The sequence below is a fragment of the Canis aureus genome, chromosome 27 (assembly GCF_053574225.1).
Source record: "Canis aureus isolate CA01 chromosome 27, VMU_Caureus_v.1.0, whole genome shotgun sequence".
NCBI lineage: Eukaryota > Metazoa > Chordata > Mammalia > Carnivora > Canidae > Canis > Canis aureus.
The window spans coordinates 24,396,529-24,415,883 of NC_135637.1; positions in this window are offsets into that span (position 1 = coordinate 24,396,529).

A 19,355-nucleotide genomic window follows, 5' to 3' on the forward strand; every position below is an offset into this window, starting at 1 on the left:
TGGAGGGATAGCTGGATAGATGGATGGAAGAATGGATCATTGGATGGATAATCACACAGATGAAGCAATAAACCTCAGTAAACTCCCCATTGTCAATTCTAATTCTTCTTTGAATCCAGCCACCATCTTAGCCATGAGAGTTGTGTGATGTGAATAAACCAAGGAATGCAAACCCTCTGTATCCCAATCTTCTCCTTTTCTTCCATCTGAATCCCTGATCATTGCAGAAGAGGATATTCCTTTGGAAAGGCTGTTGTTCAGCATCTCATTCCCATGCAGTGACTGAGCCTAGAACCCCGTGTATTTGCACATACTGGGGCGCTGAATTTGCTGATGGTGGAACTAAACCATGAGACTCAGGACTGGCATCGCTGACTCCTGCCTGGGGGAAGCAGACATCCCATGCCACGTAGCACTCTACAGCCTTCCCCGACCACCGTTGTCTGCTTTCTAAATAAACCCTGAGACAGAGCCATGTGGGGTTATAAATCAGTCGGAAATCAAATGCTAACATGTAAATAAATTGCAAATCAGCTGAGAAATTGGTTTCATTTTGAGACGATAAAGCACATTTCTCCTGCGCTGATTTTGTAAGGCGCCCCTTAAGAATTGTAATATTTCTGTGTGGTAATGATAAACATTAGTGAGTTGCTTTAGAAATGAAAAAATAGACAGCCTCTGGGGATTTGAAAAACATATGCACTTCAAATTTGAAAATCCAATTTAACTGTCCATTATAAGGAGAATAAAAAGGTAAGGATAGGATAATTTTGCAGTTACACAGCATTTGACTAAATCTGATTCCGCGATGACAGGCACACTTTAAAAGCTACAAGTCTGAATGCAAGGAGACAGCAAATCATTTATTTATGATTGTAATCTAGCTCCTGTCTAACAAGTTAGAGACTGTGCCGCTTGCTCCCTGGCTGCGGACGGCATGTGTACACTTGTCAGCCAGCACTCTTAAAAACACTTCTCACGGAATTTCTGGGTTTGGGAGGGAAAAAGATAATAAAAGAGAGAGAAAACAAAAGAGATAATCCTTGTCAAATTTACCCAAACAGGCAGATGTTGAAATTGTGAAAGTTTAGGAAGAAACAAATCTTTTCTCCTTAATTTTTGCTGAAAGCAACTTGGGGAAATGTGTGAGTGCGTGCACACATGTATGCACGCCCACATCCACGTGCGCTTCGGCTCAGGGCTCAGCACACCCGCACCCTCGACGGGAGACTCTGTCTACAGCTGAGAAAGTTCAAGTCGCAAAACTTCAACTCGACAGTCAGTCTTCCTACGGAATGTTAATCTTTTCTTCAATTCTGTTGTCAGCATCCCTCTGGTGACGTCCTTCCACCCTCACCCCCGTACCTGTGGGAGCCCTGCTACTGCAATTAACTTGCAAGTATGTTTCCTCAAACTATGCCAGGGTTTCCCCAGAAACACATTTAGAAAGTTCGGGAAGCCTGATATGGAAGGAGTTCAGAGGGGCTCAAAGAAATGCAAAGTCTTTAAGCCCCCATACCCTGAGTCCCCAGATCCAGAACTCTAGCAGCTGTATAGCGTTAATTCTGACTACAAGATAGAGTCATCAGCCACTAGACTTTTCCCCAGGCTGGGCAGTGGAGTAGACCCTTTCCAGGTCAGGGGTATCTAACATCCCACAGTGGTATGAAAGAAGTCCAATACTATGTCCATTTGGCAGATGGAATAAATAAGGCTTACTGGGGTTTAAGTTGCCCAAGATGACAACACTATAGTGCGGTAGAGCCTAGAGTTCTGTGCATGTGTCTTATTTGTAACTCTGTTCCTTTATTTTTTTCCATAAAACAAATACATTGAGCACCTCGTGGGTGTCAGATGACGCTCTAAGCAGGAGAGATCCAGCTGCAGATGATAGACAAGATCCTGCCCTGATAGACCTCATAGTGAATGAAGAAACATTGGAAAAAAGAAAGGAATCAGATCATTTCAACTAAAAAAATGCTATGAAGAAAAGAGGGAACTCTGGGAAGGACATTAGGAAGGGCTCTCTGAGGAGTTGGCCTCGGTGACTAAGAAGAGACAAATTTCTGGAGCTCAGGAGGGAAGGATCTTCCAGGCAGAGGCAACAGCCAAGTGCAAGAGCACTGAGGCAGGAACCAGCTCCAGTCTGTTCAAGAACTAGAAGGAGTCAAGGCAGCTGGAGGGAAGTACAGGAGAAGCCAGGCCGGTGGGGTGCTACAGGAAGATACTAGAGAGTCTCAAGCCAAGGATAGGGTGGTCTGATCTGGCTTTTGTAACAACCCAGTTGGAGCTCTGTGCCTGGCATCAAGTCCAAACAACACCTGTAATCATTGTTATGCATGGAGCTGTGTAAGTTGTCGGTAGTAGCAGAAAGCAGATCCAGCTCCTGACACCAAAGTCAGATTTTCTCCTCTAGGCACACCTCAAAAGGCACCCAGATTTGACCTCATGGTGTGATGGTGGAGATGTATTTCTACTCAGGAGGAGGTGAATTCGTATTTACCAGGATGCCATTCAATCACCAAATCAGATAGGAAGGAAAAAAAAAAGAGGTAAGTTATTTCTTGTCCTTGCAAATGGGGATGAATGGGGAAAAAACCTCCAGTGAGTGGATGGATACTTAGGGTGACTTTGCAGCCCATGTGTGGCAGGCACACGATTTCTTTCAGAGGGCACAAAAATTAAAACCACACACCGAAACGTCCCTCTCAAGCGTCTTTTGGTAACGACATAAGAAAAGGCCTTTGGAGCAGGACCCCCTCCACATGCGTTCAAACATTACTGAGGACGTGGTCACGCCAGAAATCGTGATTATCCCAACTATTATTTGCAACAGTAATAATAAAACAAAGATTTATTGAAGCCCCTGCTACATGACAGACCCTGGGCCCGGGCTTCACTAGCAGCATCTGTAATTAGTACAACAGCCTTGTCATGTTGCCGTTTTTATTGCCCCAAATTCAAAGCCAAGAAACGGAGTCCCTCAAAGATTGGAAACCTGTTAGAGATCGCGACCCCCGTGGCTGACTCTGGATTCAAGGCCAGACTGTCTGGCTCCCAACCTCATCTCTCTCCACGAACCTGCGCCCGTGTCCCTCCTCCTGACAAGGTCCCATTTTCGATGCCTTCGAAGACACGTCACGATGAATATATGTGCAGTTGTTGAGAACATCTGGCAGCCCATCAGATGACAAAATCTCCCGCCCAGGGGGGGTTGGCGGGGGTGGAGGTGGGGGCTGTAAATATTAGTTACTGACCCATTCCAATCTATGGGATCTGGTTGTGATTTTTAGCTGTGCTCAGACTCTACTTGTCATCCGGGAAGTTTACGCGAGATTTGATCAGAATTTCACGAAACCAGGCAGAGCCTGTGTGGAGCTGTCAGATGAAATAATTTGTCAGTGATGATTGTGTGAATTCGTAAATATTTATGAATTCACAAGTTATAAATGTGCAGCTTTCGGGAGGGTGGAACGCGATGCCCACCAAGTCACAGATTACAATGAATATTTACAGAAACCCCAATCTGCTAATATTAGTTCTTTGTGCTTACGAAAAAGCTTTTCTTGGGATTGTAACCCTTTCGGGGTAACACGTCTGAGGGAGAAGAAGGATAGAGAAAGGATTTGTCTCCCCAATAGAAAAAAAAATAATAATCAGATCACAATGCGTTACGTTTGTATGACGTTTAGGATTCTCACTGTGTTAACATATTGTTAGGCCTCTTCCTAGCCTTTCCAAAGCTGTTTGTCGAAGCGTTTTTTTAACTGAATTGGATTGAAAAAGCTCAAGATGGCAGGTGGTCAAAAGACCATTTTTTTTTCCTTTCTTTTTTTTTAGTTCTTGCTGAGTGACCTGCCTTTTCTGAGGTCTGGAGTCTCTAAATCCCTCGGAATCTGTTTTCACAAAGGGTAGCATTTCACAAATGTAGTCACGGACATAACCACTTTGATAACACTTCCCGTTAAACACGGTTTCTGGAAAGGCACTGAGCCTGAGGCCTGCTCTCTTTTTGTTAAAAAATATTAGTAAGCATCAGAGAGGTGTTAAAGACAGAGTAACACCACGTCGAGACTTTCTCTTTGATGAAGCCAGAAGAAAATGAAAGAGAAGTCAAAACGGAGCTTGTTTCTTTCCGCATGTGAGAGGCCACACAGCATAGCACAGAGGTTAGGATGGAGACCCAGGGAACCAGCCAACTGGGGCTTGACCTTGACCAAGGACCTAACTCCAGGCCTCAGTTAGGCATCTGTGAGATGAGGATAATAATGGTACCGACTTTTAAGGATTGTTCTGACTAGGATAAAATGAGCTGATGTCTGGAAAACACTAGAATTTGCAGATGATAAAGGTTCTTCCTGTGTTTGTTACACAAATACATGAAAATGGCCTAAATTCACCCTAAGTGTTGCATCAGGTTTTTATGAGGACGGACGGAGAACCAGCCAGGTGTCAGCTCTGGGTATCTAATCTCACTGAGTGGATGGCCCTGGTCAGTCTCTTCTATCATCTGTAAAATGGGACAGAAGGAGGCCTTGGAGGGGACAGTTGGACCGAATGACCTCAGGGAGCCCCCATACTATAGGGTCCATCCAGTGGCCAGAGAGGCTGGACAGGCCACACCCTCCCATTGAGAGTGCACAGCAGGGCTGGTTGGGAATCAGCAGGGCTGATTTGTCTGAAATGAGACACACAGTGGGATGCCATCTGGCTTTCTAAACACCATCCCTTCTGCAAACCTCAGTCCAGTGCTCTGCTCTCAGGAGGGCAGCATGAGCCAAGTAGACTTCCTCATGATCTGAAATGAAACTTTTCTCAAAGACAGCAGTGGTTTTGTCAAGAAAGACAATCATCATCTGACACTGTTATCCTATGTCTACAACGGGGGCCATTTGTCTGCTGTAAGAACTAGTGCTAATGAGCTACCTTCTCTCCCTGCATGCCCAGTCCTGGCACGTAGTAGGGATGGCTGTCACTCCACTGACGTAGGCACCCCCGGGGCTCAGTCTCAGATCTGAGCACATCTGGAGGAGCTCTGCTGAAAGGCACCCAAGGGGAAGGAGAGAAACATCACCCTCCTAAGTTAGAATCCTTTTCCATGAGCAGGAGGTGAGAGGTTGACGGGGAGATGGAACAGGCATAAGTTGATAATCTGTTGTCTTCCTAAAACACGGAGGAAGATTTGTATTCATTCAATTATTTCTGAAACATTTAGCTCGGTTTGTTTTTGTTTTTTGTTTTTACAATTCAGTGATCTTCGTTTCAAAAGTATCACAGCCCCACATTTTGCAGATGGACAGAGGCACAGGATCCCTTAGCCATTACAAAAAAGCAAAGCCACACACGTCTTCCAGCCTCTAGTAGCTAAGGATTTCCCATGATGGACACCCCACGGACATTTTCCACCTTGCCTTCTAATGACAACAGCAAATACGTATCGTGCCAGGCAATTTTTTAGGTTTGTATATGCTGTCTTACTTAATCTTCACAACTGCTAGGAAGTGGGTACTTTTTTACCCTCAGCTTATATACACATTAGCTGAAGTTCAGAGACGTAAAGTTAGTAGCTGAGGGACATGCAGCTGCAAATTAAGGAGGACAGGATTCCACATAGCAGGTTGATGCTGGGCCCCTTGGCCCTAGAGACAATATTATCAGTGAGTATTACCAGGGATGTAAGTCTTCAAGAGTTGAGGCAATCATGCCCACATCCAACATAGAGCCTGGCACCAGAGTATGTGCTTCGCAAATATTTGTCAAATGAATTTTTCTTAAATGCACCAGTCTCCTGATCTTTAGAAATCTCAACTTATAAACAGATATGTCAGGGAGCAATTATTCACATTACTCAAGATGTCTTCATTTTATAAAAAGGATTTACATCAGAATCCCTTTAAATAGCAAGTCCCCCAGCGCGTTTAAAAATATAATTCAATTTATAGCTCGGGATTACACACATGCTTTCAGAAGCCCTCACTTGAGTAAAGGAAGCCGGCGTGAACGTCATTCATTCATCTAGGTTTTCCACAAGCAATTATTGAGCACCTACTGTGTACACCATAGGAAGCTGAGGATTCAGAAGTAAATGTCATGGCCCCAGCCCTTAAGAGGCATCAAGTCCAGTGAGGCTGGTGGAGAAATAAACAGAAGAGTTTTCTGTTTGAGGGATGAATCGATGCTCTGGCAAAACAAAGGAAGGAGCCCACTCCCTTCCCTCCAGGCCTGCCTGGTAGAAAGACTTCCTTGAGGAAGGGCAATGTGGCTGGGTCTCAGGAGAGAAGTAGGAATTCACCACTTAGAAATCCCCGATTGAACAACTTCTTCAAATTCAGAATGTTCTAGTCTTGAGAAAGTTGTTATCTATAGAATTAATCAGATCTAGGGAGGTGTGCAGGTGTGTCATACTCATGTTGACTGTCAACACAACATAGGGAGGCGAGAATATCATGGAAATTTTCTTTTGTGTTATTTTATCACAAAAGTAAAGCATAAAAAAATATAGGCAAGTGAGACATCCTCATGACATGTAATTCCCACCCCCAACATATCCAAGGTTTGTGTTTCAACTTACATCCTTCACGTTGTTTGTTTTGGTGAATATGTGTTGTTTGCTTGAAAATAAAAATAGTTTGTGGTTTCATGATTTGCAACAAGCTCTCTAGAAAATATGATACAACACAAAGAGAGTACCCACCCACGTCATTCAGTGTTTTCCTACCGCCACTCTCTAAATGGCTTGGTGCTGTGTCATTCACGTGTGTATTTTATCTTACCGATCCCCCAAGTATTGGACTGCTAAGTTGTTTCCAGTTGTTTTCTCCCAGTGTAAGTAATGCTGTGTTCAACATCCTTGTAGCCACATCTTTGTTGTGCATATTCACGTTCATTTTCTCCCACCACCCCAACCCTACTAAGTAATACCATTGAGTCAAAGAATAGGGAGGTGTAAGCCTCTGCAGGCAGGATCCGTGATCCCCATTCTACAAGAGGAAGAAACAACTAGTCTGATTCCCAGAACCTGAGCAAGGCCTCCTCTCTGTCAACCTTTCCTTCCCATGGGTCCCCCTGAGCCTACGACCATCAGAGAAAAACCAACCCTACACCCCCCACCCCCACCAGAATCCTTTGGGCAGGGGGAAGGATTGGGCAGAGAGACAGGAGATAGGAATTCATGCCAAGAGATCTTTCTTTCCCCTTCCATTCTGGTCCTGTTTATGGGCCCGGAGAGGCAAACGGAGGCAGCGTGCCCAAACTGAGGCAAGCCCATGCAATGCCTTGCTCCCCACCCCTGCCCTGAGGTCTCCTGGTGATTAGAGGGGCGTTGCCAGGACCTCCCGCGTCAGACTCAGAGGCTGATCTGCTCAGGCCATCCGTGCAGTGCTCGCCAGGTTTCCGCTGATGGAGGTGCTGTAAGGAGGGCAGCTGGCAGGCACGAGGTTCAGTCCCAAACAGCACCTGAGACCCTGCAGGGGGACTGGGGGCATGCTCCCGCCCCGGACTACAATTTTCCCATCTGTGTGGCAAGGAACCTAGGCTGAGTGTGGTGTGTCGAGGCCTCAAAGGCTGGGGGTGTGGCTTTCTCAGCTGGGAGATCTTAGGAAAGTACCTCCTTTAAGTCCACAAAGACATAAGGGCCCCCTGCCATGTGCCGAGTGGACACCACTCCTGGGAGCCTGGGGCTGCAGAAGCTAGCGGCACAGAGCAGGCCCCCACTCCCCGGGAGCACATGTCCCAGTTGAGGGGGACAGACAACAAACAGACAGTTGCTACACAAGCCACCAGGCAAGGTAACTGCCAACGGTGATCAGTGCTCAGAAAAACGGAAACCCTGACTGGCGAAGTGATGGGAAACGACTAGGGGTGGGTGCAATTTTAGGTGGAGGTCTGTCTGAGGCCTTCATGTTGGAGATGAAGGCATGATCGATGACAGGGTACCAGGAGGGGGTGGAGGGGAGCCGGCGTCCTCCGTCCTGGTGACACACTGGGATCAACCGGCGAGCTTAGGAATGCTCATGCTCAGGAGCCAGGCCGGAGAGGTGAGGGGGGTGGTGGCTCTGGTGCAATCACTCTGGGGTAAGGTCTGTGTATCTTCAGCTTTCCAGAAGGTTCTAACATGCACCCAGCATTGAGAATTAGCGATTTCAGTTTCAAGACAACATTTCAGGTAGAAGGAGCAAGAGATGTAAAAGGCTCAGAGGTGAGAATGAGTTGATCCTATTCCAGAAAGAAAAGAAGGGCACCTGAGTGATGGCAGAGGGGCACAGGGTGAAGCCAGGTGAGCACGTGAGCTGGAAGAGAAAAATGGGATTTCATTTTCCTGCTGTCCACCAGACCCGGGTGCCTCAGTTGTCTTGTTAATAAAATGGGCATCCGGGTGTTCCACCCTCCGTGCCTCAGGAGAACTGGGTGTGCTGGGGCTGGGCTGCAGGTAAGAGTTTCAGGGTGACATAAGGGACTCAGCTGCATGCAAAAGGGCCTCCCACTCAGGAGCCCAAGGGTCAGGCCACCGTGCTCTTACTAGGGGTTCCAAGCTGCCAGCCCCAATCTGGTATGTCCCCACACGCATCCCATACGATGTGTGCCCCTCCGGATGCTCCCTCAGTACAGGGCTTCCAAGGACACCACTGTTTCCCCATTATTCAAAACACTGAGTGCTGCCGTGCACTGAAGTCTTACAAGTCTGCAGTCAAGAACCTTATTGAATCTGCTAAAACTTACTAAACCAAGGCTGGTTCCTTCTCCCCAGGTAGGAGGCAGGTGGAAATGTCACCAGGGCCTAGAGGCCTCACCAGACCTTCCTCCCAGCCCTACACCCGTCACGCTCTGCTCTAGACCTTGGCTTTTTCTCTTCATGGCATATGTCACTAGGCCAACTTATCTTGCTTGCTCAATTGTTTCCTGGTTTCATGGCTTCCCCTTTAGAAAGTAAGCTCCGAAGGGACAGGGATTGGGTCTGTCTTAACAACTGCATGCTTCCTGGGTGCTTAAAAATTGTTGGTTGGTTGAAACAGGAGAGAGGGAGGGAGGGAGACAGGGAGGCAGGGAGGGAGGGAAGGAACGTAGATGAAGTAGTATTTCCCAAAGTCAGTTGGTTCCAGAGCTGGCTCTTTGCCACGTACACCTGTTCATAACACAAGGGATACGTCTTGGGAAAGAAAACACAAGCCCCTGGCGGACTGACCCCGTTAGAGAGGGAAAGGGCAGGCACAGCTCTGGTCCATATACATACACACCATTTTATCGATTCACTGGGTTTTATGTTTTCAGCTTCTTACCCACGCCCCCACTCCTGAGAGCGACAACCTGATGGTGCGCACGTGCTGGGCACCACATGGCACCGTGTCCCCACTCTGCGACCGCAGTGGGCCCCAGCCTGGCTGGCACCTGCAGCCCACCCCAGCGGCCACTCAGCCGCCTGCCTCCGCCCCGCGCCCCCCGGGACCCCCAGACCCGCGGGTCCTCCGAGTCAGCCGAACAGCCGGGCCAGGCTGCAGAGCCCGGGGTAGCGTCTCCTCGGAGGGGAACCAGATCTGAATGGGAACATATGGATCTGTGAAGTGTGGGAGTCTGTCTTTTTTAAATTGCATCAAACCCTTCCCTTGCCTTGAGAGCTCTACATTTTTCAAAGCCACTGAACACGGTGCCAGGCTGCGGTTTGCCTTTCCCTGTTCACCTGCCTTCAGAGCAACGAAAAATAATGAACCTCTCCCCCCCTCCCCACCTCCCCTCCAGCCTGCAAGGCAGAAGGGAAACAAGCAACCGCCTTCTTCCTAAACATTTAACATGTCTTGACGCCTTCACTTCCCCCATAGAAGGAACTGGCATTTTTTTTTAGTCCTGTTTTTGCAAGAGGTGTTTGCAGCGTGCAGATCAAACCCCTTGATTCCCAGTTTCTTGTCGGCGCCTGTGTTCCCAGGACTTCAGAATGCCACCGTGGGGAAGGCGAAGTGGGGTCCTAGGGAAAATGAGAGGAGGCGCTGGCTTGTGGTTGGCGAGGCTCTCATTCATTCATTCATCCTTCATTCGTTCACCTGGCGAGGCTGGAGCGCTGGTCCTGCACCGGGAGAGTGCACTCACTCGCTCATTCATTGTTTCATTGAGTTCCGACCGTGTGCCTGGCCTTGTGCCGGGCATCAGAAACCCAGACGCAAATTTGAAGGAAGCAGGCTTCAAAGAGACCACGCTTCAACGTGCAGATGTAAAGACTGACTTTATTTTTAGCAGGAAAGCTGATGGGAGAGCTAAATTAGCAAAGACCATCACCAGAAAGGCTTTGGCGATGCCTGTAGGCAAACGCTGGAGGCGGAAGTGTGAGTGAGGAGCAAGGAGCCAGAGGCACCGGGTACATTTCTGTCATTGCACTTGGGGCTCGCCTGCACCCGACGAAGAGGCCCAGAGTGCCCCATTTTGCAGCACTTGCTAACGGGAAAGCAGACTAGGAGAGCTGAAGAGGCAGGACCAAGCTCATCCTTCAGATAGATGGGCTCTGCGTGGACAGTAAATGTCCAGGACCACATGAGTATACCAAGTTCATAGCATGATGGCAGGGGCCTGGAGGGGGTCCCCTGCTTTATATTATTTTACCCACAAGGACTGTAGTAATGCAGTCCCCACAAAGAGGGTGGAGTAGGTTTTGTTTTGCAGATGGAGATCCTGGTTCAGAGAGGCTGCAGAGTTACTTAAGGTCACACAGCAATAAGGAAACCTACTCAAGGATTAGCTTCTGTGTCCTCTCTGCAATATGGTGTGTTTCCTCCTTTCTCTCTCTCTCTCTCTCTCTCTCTCTCTCTCTCTCTTTCACACACACACACACACACACACACACACACACACACACACACAGTGTCAGCTCGGCTTCATTCCACCCACAGCAGCCTGAGGACACCCGGAACCCTGAGTGTGGCTTTTCCCGACAAAGCCAGCACTCAATTATTGGGAAGTGCCTCCCCCAGCCATTTCTGGATCCATTTGAGAAGAATAAATAAAGCCGGGGCCTGACTCTCTGGTGATGACATGACAGGGGCGGATGGAGAGGGAGGTCAGGTGGCTTCGCAATTCCACTGGTGAGAACAGACGACATTCCCCATCGCTCATGGGGTTCAGACAACACCCCCATCCGAGCCTGGGGGAAGTGCAGGTAATCAAATCTGCATAAAGAACCTCAGCCTTTGCTACTCCTTGCTGTCCATTTCCCCCGATTACTTTTTTGTTATGGCAGCGATGCCTCTAGTACGGTTCAGATAAGATTAAGGACAAGGGGCTGGAAGAGGAGCTGCATATTTCAAGTCCTGCCCCGGACCCAGCTGGAAAAAAGAAATTAAATAGTTTTCAGGAAAGGTAGGCTCTGTGTTAGGTCAGGTCAACGAAGGACTTTGCATATAGATGTCTCGATCAAGAAACCCAGATAATTCATTTCGTCTTGGGTTGTCCCCAGCTGTCACCTTCCTCTCCCCAGCTCCTCCTCCACCTGAGGAGATGTTATTTTTGTTTTAAGGGCAGATTATTATCCATCAAACAGAAATATTGCCTCCAAATTTGGAGGAAGCGGATAATGAGGCCACTCTGGTAATTTCACGCTGATGACGAGAAAAACATCTACAGGACTCACTGACAGTTGGTGTGAGGAAACAGAAGCCTCTGGAATCCCTCCCAGGCAGGGCTGGGAGCTGCTCAGAGGAGGGAGGGGAGGAGGAGTCCTGGTGGCCCTGTCACCCCTGCCCACGGTCTGTGGGGTCTTCACAACCTCGTCAGACATCCGAGCTGACAACGGTGTGAAATTGAAATTGTGGAGTTGATTAAATGATGTATTTAAGGCTGCGGCGCAGGGGGAGGTGGCGAGGGGGGGGCGGGGGAGCAGGAGGGGAGAGTGGGCAGCAGGAGGGAAAGAGGCTGAGAGGAGGGGGGAGGGGCAGAGAGGGTGAGGGGGAGAGTAGGGAAGAGGGGGAGGGGTGGAGTAAGGGACTGAATGTGGGAGGAGGGGGAGATTGCAGGTAGGGGAAGAGGAAGAGGAGAGGAAGGTAAAGGAATGAGGAGGGAAGCAGGTGTAACAAGGAGGAGAGGAGGAGGAGAAGGAAGAGGGGAGGAGGAGGAGGGAAAGGAGGAAGGACAGGGTGAGGAGGAGAAGGAGAAGGAGAAGGAGAGGAAGAAAGGGGAAGTGGAGAAGAAGGAGGGAGGGGGAGGACAGGGAGCAGAATAAGGAGGAGGGGGAAGAAGGAAAGGAAAAGAACGAGGAGGAGGAGAGGGAGGAAGAAGAGAAGAAGAGCAAGCGGGAAGGAGGAGTGGGGAGGAGGGAAAGGAGGAAGGAGGAGGAAAGAAGTAGAGAGAGGGGAGAAATGGGAGAGAGGAGCGAGGGTGGAGAGAGCGAGCCAGCAGCCGGAGGGCCGGGGAGGCGCGAGGTGGGGGGGCTCCGAAGCCCTCCCCGTCCCCCCTGCCTCTCTCCCCTGTAATGTGGGGAGGGTTTATCTCACCAGGAGCAGCAGGCTCAGTCACTGATCTAATCAAATTATTCAGCATTAAAAAACTGCCAAGACATTCCAGTACTTCAGCTTCCAGAGACCCAGCTGGGATCAAATGCTAATCAACATCGCCAGGATATTTATTCCCACTGTCAGGCTGCTGCGTGTTTGTTTTCCGAGGGCTGCATACTAAACCGGAGGAGCAAGATGGATCGGCTGGGTGGCAGGGGGGTGAGGAGCCAGGGATGGTCAGGAGGAGGGCAGGCAGGTGGGCGGGAGAGGGAGGGATCCACGGAGGCACCCCAGAGCGGGCCGCGGACCCTCCACCGCTCCTCCTAGACACAGACTAACAGGTCCAGCATCCTGGGCTGCCTCCTCCCCGCCTCCGCTCTCCGGATCCCAACTCAGGGCAAGTCAGCCGCGGGTTTGGACTCCGAAAGACCCCAGGCAGGTGGCCTGCCCTCTCCCAGCTTCATGGCCCTCCCCTGTCACCTAGGACCCTAAAGCCCACCACCCCCGGCCCGGCCTGCCAGCCTGCCGAGGATTCAAAGGGAGGAAGCTGATAAAAGAAGCAAGTCCTGGGCAGACCAGGTGGGTGCAGGGCCAAGCCTTAGCTGTGTGACTTCACACAAGTGACTTGACCTCTCTGTGCCTCGTTTCCTCCTCTACGAAAGGAGGATGATAACTGTGCCAGTCCCGCGGGGTTATCTGTTGTGACATTTAAGGGTGCTCTTACGTGGAAAGCATACAGGGAGAACTCCATATACGGTAGGAATAATTATTAGCTCCTCACATCATGGCAAGTGTTGGATGAAGCGATGCACTTAAACTTCATCAGGGGAACTGATGATGACGCCGATCGGGGATGAAGGCCTGAACCAGGTGTCTGACACTGTCATTGTTTGAAGGATTCTAGCCCCCCACTTTCTCGGGGATCCCTCCCTGGAGCCCCAGTGGGGCCTCTCCAGCCCAGGCAGGGACGGACAGACTTCCAGGAAGTTCACAGGCCTCGAGACTCCTTCACCACGGGGCCGGCAGCAGCCAAGCAGAGAGGACAGGCCCAGATTCGCCCCTGAACTTGGCACCCGCCTCCCGGGATCCAGTCTGCCCCTCGCCCACTCCCTGAAGGTCACAGCGCCCAGGGGGGAAGGCTAATTAATTTCCTTTGTTTTTCAGAGTTTCATTTTTTAAATTACAGCCTTCCCTCCTCTCTAATAAATACTCAACAATTAAAGCTTTTTTTCCCAAAGTGTGATTTCAACATTTCAATGTCCCTCCCCTCCTGTCACCTTCGCTGCCATAAACAGATTCGTAAAAACTGCTTTTGACGCCCCAGCTGCCATTAGCCACTTAAAATCCCGTAATTATCATCCTATCATGGGCCTGTTAACGAGCAGTAAAAATAAGGCCATTGAATATGGTAATTTATTCGTAAATTAGCCTAATGAGAATAGGTTTCAGACACTGTTTACTTGCGGGCTGCCTACGCCTGGCCGAGGCAGCGATGTGCCGGCAAGGGCGGTCTGGCAGGGGCAGTGGGCCCCCCTCCCCAAGGCTCCACACTCCTGACACTGATTCCTGGCCCCTTCGTCAAGGCAGAGCCTGGCTTCTGTGAGCCACGGGCCCCCCTACAATGACCCAGCCTGTCCTGTGCAGGTGGAAAAGACTCAGCCATTGCATGAACGTCTATGCCGATTGACACTGGGAGGCACCTGCGAGCAGGGTGACCTTGGGCGCATCACTCTGCAGCCCCTTCTCATCCGTAAAATGGGATTGATGTGCCCACTAATGAACTGGTCTATATATATAGACCACTGACCATATATATATATGGTCAAAACGGTGCCCGGCACCAAGAAGGTGCTTTATAAATGTCGTTACTGTCATTATTATTACCACTGTTGGGGCATTGGAAAAAAAATGTCTAGGAGGCTGGATTTCCCGAGCTGACTGACTTGTCCTTAGAATGTATCCTTGCTGTAATGGGTTGAAGGGTGACTTCCTGCAAAAATTATGTTTACTGGAAACCCCCAAAAGTGGACTTAATCACACACAAATAGGGTCTTTGCAGGTGGATGGGGCCATGCTGGATTAAGGTGGATCCGAAACCCAAAGATTGATGCCCTTATAAGGCAAGGACACACAGTCACAGAGAAGAGGGGGGAGGCCCCAGGAGGCAGAGACAGGAGGGACCCAGCCCCAAGCCAGGGACCACCTGGGACCATTGGAGGCTGGAGGAGGCAAGAAAGGTTCCTCCCCTAGAGAAGGGGTATGATTCAAGACTTGGACGGGATTGCCTGGAGGGTGGAGTTGCGATCTTCTGATATTTGGCTTTGGCAGAAATTTGGGCTGAGGAGGAGTCGGGGGGTCTGAGTCGGGCTCTGCGACATCATAGACCTGGCATCTACAGGTCAGTCCAGCTTCCAAGAGGGCAGGGCCTCTGCCCCCTCAGCTTTGCATAGACTATTTTGTGCATAATTAAGATTTGTTAAGCAAATATCCAACCATGAGTCTGTGTAGGACATTCACAGACACCCTGCACCAAGTACCAGGTGCCTCGCTGGCCTTGGACCAGGCTGGCTGAGACCAGGCTGCCCTCCAAGGCTTCAGACTGAGCTGGGAGACAGGCATCAAAGCAACCTTTGGAGACAGTCCTGCCACTGTCTGTCAGGTGAGTCTGAGGACCAAAATGCCCAGGGGAGGCCCCGACAGGGACTGGGATCTCACAGAGGTCTTGATGAGTTCAGGTCTCGAGTCAAGTTTTGAATGCCTCAGTACGTGTCAGCTAGGAAAGGAACCAAAGGGCCTGAGTCTTCAAGGGGACAACAGATCACAGTGTGTGCTGAGGCTGGCCAGTCAGTTCCTGGGTCTGAGCCTCAGTTTACCCATCTGTGAGATGGGTTCAATGGCCTGGACCTCGTAAAACTTGGCAGGGAGTAAGTGAGATATAGCATGTCCAGTGAGAAGCATCGCGCTAGGTTGTGTGTAGACAACGCAAGCTGCCCTTGCTGTGCTGGTGGAGTTGCCCTTGTTCTTGGGGGTCACCGGGGGTTGGGAAGCCTGGCAGCTTAGCCAGGTGACCCCACTTCTCTACTGCAGTGCTCCTCTCTCCCTCCATCCTAATCCTGCTCAGATTCCTTTGCCCCCTAAACCCTCCAACTGGAATGGGGCTTGAGACAGACCCAGACTCCAACTCTCAAGGAGGGTAGGTTTCCCATTTTCTAGACAAGGAAACTGAGGCTCAGCTGCATGGAGAGGCTTATCCAAGGTTGCCCACACTGCCAGCCACTCTGCCGAACCAGCCCGCTGCTCCATTGCCCATTTCTTCCTTCAATCTGGATCTGGTCTCAAAGCCCTCCCCTCCAAGGCCTTCCCAGAGCCTGATGCGGTGACACCCAAATCCAGCCCCATACTCGGCCCAGCCTCTCTGCGTCCCGAGGCTCCTGTGGCTGAGCTCCAGGCTCTATCCCCAAGATGAGGCTAGTTTAGGTGGAGCATGAAAGGAACACTGGATTCTAGTCCCGGCTCTGCTTCTGACTGCTGCTGTGTGACCTCAGGCAAGCCCTTTGCCTTCTCTGGTTGTCAGTAGAAGTGATGAACATAAATTATAAATCATAGAGTTTTTATGAAGACTAAATGAAGAGAGCCTATGCCCAGCAGGGATTTTTATCAACCACTCCCAGTGCCTCATTTGGTACGTTAAGGACAGCAGGGAGCAGGCAACTGGTCCATAAATGAAATAATTAAACAAGTATTTACTGAGCACCTGTTATGTGCTAGATACTGCTGAGCTGAATGGACATGGCCTCTGCCTTGGGGCTCACAGTCTGGCGGGGAGATAGATACTGTCCTGATCATTGTGCGGTAAATGTTAAATTGCACCCACGATACAAGGTCGAGTGACAGGAACATGGTATCATGATAGGGCATTTGACATAGCTGGGGATCAGGAAATGCCTACCTGAGGAAGTGGCATGGCACTAAGACCTAAAGGAGAACATATAGGCCTGGAGATGGGCACAGAAAGAATATTCCAGGCAGCAAGGATGACGTGTGCAAAGGCCCTGGGGCAAGAGGAGCCTCATAAAAGGCCAGAGTGACTGGATCCCAAATAGAGAGGGGTAACTGATTTGGGATGAGGTGGGACCAGTGCGCAGGGCGTGGGTCACACAGGAGCTTATGGTCCTTGGAAACTAGTTGGGTCTTAATTCCAATAATGATGGGAAATTTAATTAGGAGGGCTGCCTGAGAAAAATCGTGTGTGGGATGTTAGAATGGCACAGAGGGTTAGAGGCAGCTGTGCATGCAAACAAAGAGACGAATTAGGAGGCTGTTTCATTTGTGGCCTTAAAGAAATGAATAAAAAGAAGGAAGGGGCAAAGGACGCCAAGAACAGCTATTCAGGTTGTTGACTGCCTAAAGGCCTTGCAGAGCCGTAGGCCCTTGGTGGGGCGGGGTGGGGGGGCGGTGTGGGGGCTTCACCGAAGAAGAGCTTCCTTTCTCACAGCGCTATAAGCGCTGTGTCTGCCAGTACAGAAAGCAGCCCATGGCCCTCATCCCTCTTGTTCTGAACCCAATGCGATAACTGATTACTACAGATAAATTGTGCCCACCGGGGCTGGAGTCTGAGACAGTCTTGTCTCCACCTGAGGGGCCCTGACACCCCTGATGGGGAAGGTGACCCCATCCCACCTGCCAGGGAAGGCAGCTCCCTTTTGGAATTTCCTTTGAAACCAACCTTCTGGATGACTCAGGGTTTGGGGCCTGGAGGACCTTGGGTGTCACAAAAGTTTGCTGGTCCTGAGATCACCATTTCCTCTCCTCTGGGTCTCTTGGTGCAACTCATGCTTTCGTTCATATTCATTCTTTCTCTCTCTCCTTGCCCCCTCCTTTTCCTGGCTCTGACCCACAACAATGCGACCTTCCCTGACTCAGGCTCCAGTTCCATGCTGGGGCAGGTGCCAGCGGCCCTCCTTTCTCAAGGACCCCTCACCACAACCCTGTCCCTTTCATTTGCACAAAAAGTGGAAACTGAGGCTCAGAGAGGCCTGCCTACTTATCAGAGGACACACAGCTTGGAGTGGCAGAGCCATCGTGGCTCAGACCACAGTCCATTGCCTCATCCAGGGTTTTCCTTCTCACTGGGGTTGGTTGGAAGAGAACCGCCATTTCAAACACCACCGTGATAATGCGTCCTGGGGTCATCAGCCACCTCAGCCGTGAAAGGAGAGCGGGGTCCCTCCTCCGGCTTCTATTTGCTCCTCATGGTGCGTGCTTTAGCTCGCGTTCTGCTCACCCCTTTGGCTGGGAAAAGGCCCCCATGAGGTCAGGGCAGGTGGAACGCAGATTACTTCCTGACTTAAAATCAGAGGGGACGCATGGCTTCACCTGCCGAGTCCACGGTGTCAGCCACCCTATATCCAGGTCCTTGTAAAAGTTCGGACCTATGGGGTAGGGTAGCACATCCGAAAAATCACACAGCCTCTCCCCAAGACAGCCCCCATGACGCCCCTTCGCGGCCGTGCCACCTCCACTTCTGCTGGGGACCCGGGCCATTCTTCTTCCACCCCCCGACAGAGGCTGTGAGTTTTCAGGGGCAACGGTGATGAGGTTTCCGACGGACTTTTGACCGAACGGATTTCCAACTGCATTTGAAAAGGAAAATATCTTTCCAATGTACCAAATAGTGAAAAATGACTAGACGAGTTTATAACTGTTGATTTAGCCACCAAGTTCCCCCCAGCCCTGACTCGGGTTCTCTGGAGGTTTTCATCAAGCATTAATTCACTCTCTTTCTCAGCGCGCAAAGAAATAGGCCCTTCCGAATCCATTCCGCAGCGCATTAGCTTCAAGGCCTGTTGGAAATGGTTTAGCATCTGCTCTTAATAGACACCTCAGCGTACCAGGCGGGTGAGGGCTGGGATTGGGACTCCAGCAACCGGCAGCCTGAGAACCTCCACCTATAGCAACCACAGGACATAGCCGGGGAGGAGGTTTTTGGGGGGGCCCAAGGGTATAGGGAGGTGGGGGGGCCCCAGGTGAGCTAAGCCACACGTGAGCCCTCCAACCAACCCATTAAAGCCACAAAGAAAGTCAAGGGAAGGTATCACAAGATGAACACTGAGCCGGAGGTCCTCCCACTATGTTGCACATTCAAAGGAGATCCGGAGCTTTTAAAAACTCCGAAGCCTGGCCGCACCCCAGCTCAATTACATAAGAATCTCTGGGAGGGAAAAGATCCTGAGAATTGGACTTTGCAAAAATGCCTGCAAATGATTCCTGTGTATGGCTAAGATTGCGAACCAGTGGCTGCCTGAGCAGGGATCGTCAAAGTAGGGTTTAGCTGAGACAGCAGCCTCAGCTGCTATTAGAAATGCACGTTCCCCGGGGCACTTGGCCCAGACCTGCTGAGTCAAACGTTCCCAGGATGGGCCCGGTAATGTGCATTGCTTTCCAAGAGCTTCTGATGTCTGTACAGGTTTGGGAGCCACTGAGCGAGACCTTGTTACAAGGGTAGGAAAGGTATATTCTTTCTCTCAGCAATTCATTCATTCCCCCCAATGGCTCGTGTAGGCAGCACGCAGAGCATCTCTACAAGAAGCCTAGCCCTGGGCCGGGTATTGGACATCCAGGTGATAAGTCAAGTGTGGACTGTGAACCCAAGGAGCTTCCTGTCCTCCTATGGAATTTCCCAGATAATACAGACAAATGCAAAGGTCATCAAAGCTGGGACAAGGTTTGACCTTTCAGTGAACAGCCTCTTTTTCCTGCCTGCATGCACCTTCTTTGCTTATTGGGTTGGTTGGTGGGCGCACATGTGGCTTAGCTCCACTGGTAGACACCCACTTCCAGCAGCTAATATCCCTGCTAAGAAATCCACATGTGCATTCTCTTCTTCAG